The sequence below is a fragment of the Cariama cristata genome, unplaced genomic scaffold (assembly GCF_000690535.1).
Source record: "Cariama cristata isolate BGI_N322 unplaced genomic scaffold, ASM69053v1 scaffold16982, whole genome shotgun sequence".
NCBI lineage: Eukaryota > Metazoa > Chordata > Aves > Cariamiformes > Cariamidae > Cariama > Cariama cristata.
This window is the reverse complement of record NW_009602330.1, coordinates 62,826-67,258: the sequence shown is the minus strand read 5'-3', so window position 1 is coordinate 67,258 and position 4,433 is coordinate 62,826. Positions and strand designations below refer to the sequence as shown.

The following is a 4,433-nucleotide window of genomic DNA, read 5'->3' as shown; positions in this document are numbered from 1 at the left end:
GTGGGCTGCATTTGTATTTTAAATTTCCACATGTCAGCCCTCCAGCATCAGGACCTGGTGAGAGCTGGCAGCAGCTGGAGCAAACCTCAGCATTTTCTTTCCTTCCTACCTACAAGTCAGGAGTGGTCTCTTTGTTCAATTTTTATTTACTTAAAATATTTTAAACTGATTCTCTCAGCTGGATACTTACCTTGTTTTTCAAAGATGTCATATACTGGTCATTTAAAGGCTGATTTGTAAAATTTTTCATAATTCACTAATAGGTGTATTTCAGTGGTTCCTTTCTACTGGAGGAGGAAGCAAGAACAGTGTTTTTAAGAATAACCACACTCTTGCCTCCTTGCCTTGGATAAAGAAAATTGTTAGTAACTGTTTTGATATAATTTTAAACACACAACTATAATTGCACGAAGAATGCAATTCAAATCAATAAGACCAGCCACTGACCAGTCATTTTTCAGTTGGGTTTACAATTTTTCCCATGAAGAGGATGCTCCGAGTATATTGATCAACAATCAGCAGCAAAAATGGACGGTTGAATTTAACAACAGGAGGAACAGAATGAGGAAGAAAATCTATGCCAGTGACTGCTGCAGCCTCTGTGCCGTTCTCATGAATCTTCAGCAGGGCTTTGTGAGCAGCCTATAATGAAACACAGCAAGAATTAATATATGTGGAGGATGGGGTGTGAAATGATTCAAATCAGCATTAAGTTAATTCACCTACTGCCTTTCACAAAAATTGCTGGTAGGCCAGGAAGCAAGAAGGCGGCCACTACAGCCTGTGGTGGACTTTTTAACAATGTTGTCTCAATAAACAAGTATTCTCACATTCAGTATTCTCCACCACAGGTGTATCCAACATGTAGAATATTCAAGCAAATTCACAAGGAATGACAGTTTCAGAAGGCAAGGAAGTTGGGCTCCAGAACTGCTATGTATGTATCCCTAATAGTTCATGCATTACAGTTTAGCAAGTAGAAATTCAACCTTGATACCTAATTTTTTGTTAAATTATTGTTGGGCATTTTTAATCTTTTTTTTACTAGCCCCAAAATGTTAGAACAGTGTAGTTGCTGCTTTCAGAATGGCTGTAAGAATGCTAGCTTTTTTCTTCACTTTATCTGTTTATCTTCACGTTATTTTCAGTAAATGCGATGTTTTCCTCAAGTCTGGTGCATCTTACATGATTAGCGCTCATCAGGGCCTTCAATGACAATTTTAAAATCCTTTCAAATTATAGAATGCACATGTTAGAAAAAGGCCAAGTTTTCTGCTAGATATGCTGATGCAAGGCACCCCCAACACAGATATCCATGGGCACTTCTTTCATATGCAGAAACTGGGCTGTGTTTAGTTTCTGGGACAAATGCTACACATCTGCCAACCTTTGCCTGTCAGATGGAAGACAGTACTCTTATCTCCCGATCTTGGAGAAGTCTGACAAAATTTATAGTTACTTTACCAGCTAAATGTTCTAGTTCAAAGTATCATCCAGCCCTAGCAATAAGTAAAATTTCACAACTTAGCTTAGGGCAAGGTAATTGGGTTTTGAGGAATCCACAGACCATTGTTTCTGCTGACAAACTTACTTTTGAAACCTTCACATTAGGCTTTCCTGTGATTCCAGACAGATCAGCCCGGTCAGAAAACACATCAGTTACACCCAGATTCATTAACATTTTCTTTAGATCATAGGAGCCTGAAATGGATAGTTTTGGAACATACACTTCTATCCTCCTGTTAATTCAAAAGAAAATTTTGGTAGTTATTGTAGTCAAAGCATATCTTGGACTGAAGACTCCCAACTTGCTGGTGGTTCTATCTGTGCTAAAATGTTAGTCTTTTCATCTGAATGAGATGGCAACAAAAAGAAGATGGGAAGACAATGATCTGGAGGATGGGAAAGTATGGAAGGAGAAAGACATCAGTTCGGCTTTCTTACATGATTCTGCAACAGTCACTTGATGGGACAGCAAGCAGCAATGGTGCCAGCATTTTTGAAACTAAGTTTGCATTCTCTTTCTGGCCTTGAAGGTTTTTTCTTTTGGACTTTCTACCCCATTCCCTCTGAGGAATCTGATTGCTATGTCACAGTATTACCACTCTTAATACATATGCTTGAGATGAGGGAAATAGAGACACTTAACATCAACTAGAAAAAGTGTGGGGAAAAAAAATTAAATTTCTCAACTCACAAATCTCTTCCCTCATCACAAGGCAATGCTGATTCTAATTTTTGCTGAAAGAATCAAATCATCAAATCATTTGGTTTGTCTCTTTATACCTATTTCATTGCTTAAATCCCCAGTCAACAGCAAAGGCTAATAACTGTAAAACCTGATTGCACTATTCAGACTTTAGATTCTGACCACCTTGAATTGTCAAATCAAAATTCTATATTTACCGTCTTTCAAGTGATTTTTCCCATTTAGACACAATGTCTTTTGTCAGGGCATCTTCCAACTGTTCCATTTTTCCTTCATTGGGCAGGATAAACAATGCTGCAACTTCTCCCTTGTAAGGAATCTGCACCACCTCGCAAGACAGCTTCCTGTCAGAGTACATTTTATAAAATCCATCTCGAGTCATCATCTTCACTTCAACTGAGGTCTTCGCATTCACATGGAAATAATCCTTGTGAGTCCCCTTAATATTGAAAGGATTTTCCCAGTAGGCTTAAAACAAAAAGAGAAAGAATGCAATCAAATGCTTATTTCAAGGAGGATATATTAATATGGTTCACTAATGTACACTGTATAAACCCATATCTGAAGACTACACTCATACTTGAGATCAAAAGTATTCCAAGTTTATTAAAGATCTTGTTCCCTGTCATCTTTGCTGTATCGTGTTCAGCAACAACTAAATATCCCAGCTTAAATTTTGTATGCACTTGTATAACACCTTTCTAAATCAGACAAATGAAATGAAGTAACTCCGTCTTATTACCGTACGTTTTATTTGAAGAAAATGAAAGCTGACCAGGATCCAACGAGTTACTTTCTGGTTTCAGAAAATTGCTTGTAAAGCAAGTCCCACAGCAGATGTCTGCCTTTTAAAATGTATCATGTAAGCTCTTTCCATGCTTTTTCATATGTTCTTCATCTTGTAGCACTAAGGAAAAGCTTACACACAAGAACGACCCAAACTTTTGGGCCTGATCATAACTGCATTATGGTAAATGGAATAGGGCTTTAAGGTCTTTAATCTTCAAAATGATTTTGTCTTGATGTTTATTCAACTGAATTTTCTATGATATTTTATTTTTTATTAAGTCATTCACTGAACAAATACACAGGGATCACAGCTTGCCATTCTGTAAGTATGTTCTCTTTTTTTTTTAATGTTGAATAGAAATGAAATAAAATTGAAAAATAAATAATGGAATGTAAATTCCACAGTACTCTGGTTATAAGTTTGAGCTTTCCTCCTTACCCCCCCTCAGTAAAAAAAATACACTCTATTATCATAAATAAATGCCTCAGACTAGGGCACCTGAGACTAGGGCATCCAAATTTAATAAAGTACTTGAAATAAAATCTGTTTTGCTGAAAGTTTATCTATTTTCAAACATGCATTTCTGGGTGATAAATTCCATATATGTCCTACATACTGCTACAAATGGATACAGTATCTAAGAGAAAGTTAGTCATTGCCAAAACAATGCATTTGCAAGTACATCTTGGGATATGTATAATGTGATGATAAGCTGTAGAACATTTAGACTCCAACTCCAGAGGTACCTACCCATTTAATAGGCATGGACTGTATGTAAATTAAAGTTTTGGGCAATTTTTGTTAATCTGCATCTTTGGAATTTGTTTTTCTACTTCATACAGCATGTGAGAACAGTGTAATTTAAAAAACAATAAATAGACAAAGTCTGACAGAAAAATTTACAAATGCATAAATCTGTTGTGCTCTGGCAATTCCCTAAAACTTGAAGATTGCAAATAAACAAACGTTTATACTTAGGAGCCTAAACTTATTCTAGAAAAATTCAGATGTGGAAGAGGTTTCAAAGTGTGAGAAATTTCAGTGTTTCTTTTCATAATAGCCTTATCTTAACACTGGCCTTTCTTTTTGAAATAATTCAGAAATAATCTAAGGTATTTGTTTTCGTGCAGGTGAAACTGAGATACTGCAGTAAGTAACATCTATGTAACTTACCTTTGAAATAAATGTAGTTAACAATTACCACTAGAGTGTTTGGATCAAGGTCTTTAAGAATTTGGTTTATATTCCCATGGGTTTTGTTCTTTATATGATCATTGATCTCTTTTTTAGCTTCAGTGGAATTCTGGAAGTTACTAGAAACAACTTTTCCTTTGTACAGCTTTTTTATGTCCTTCAGAAATGTTTTCAGTGGCTTCAGGTGTTTGTCCATGAACAGGGTGTTCCCCATGCTCAGCTGCACCTGGCTGCCAGGGC

At 36.3% G+C, this 4,433-nt stretch overlaps 1 pseudogene; it reads right to left on the bottom strand.

Moving 5' to 3' along the window:
• Positions 1-450: 450 nt before the first annotated feature.
• LOC104157413 overlaps positions 451-4,433 on the bottom strand; it is a 4,372-nt pseudogene continuing 389 nt past the window's right edge.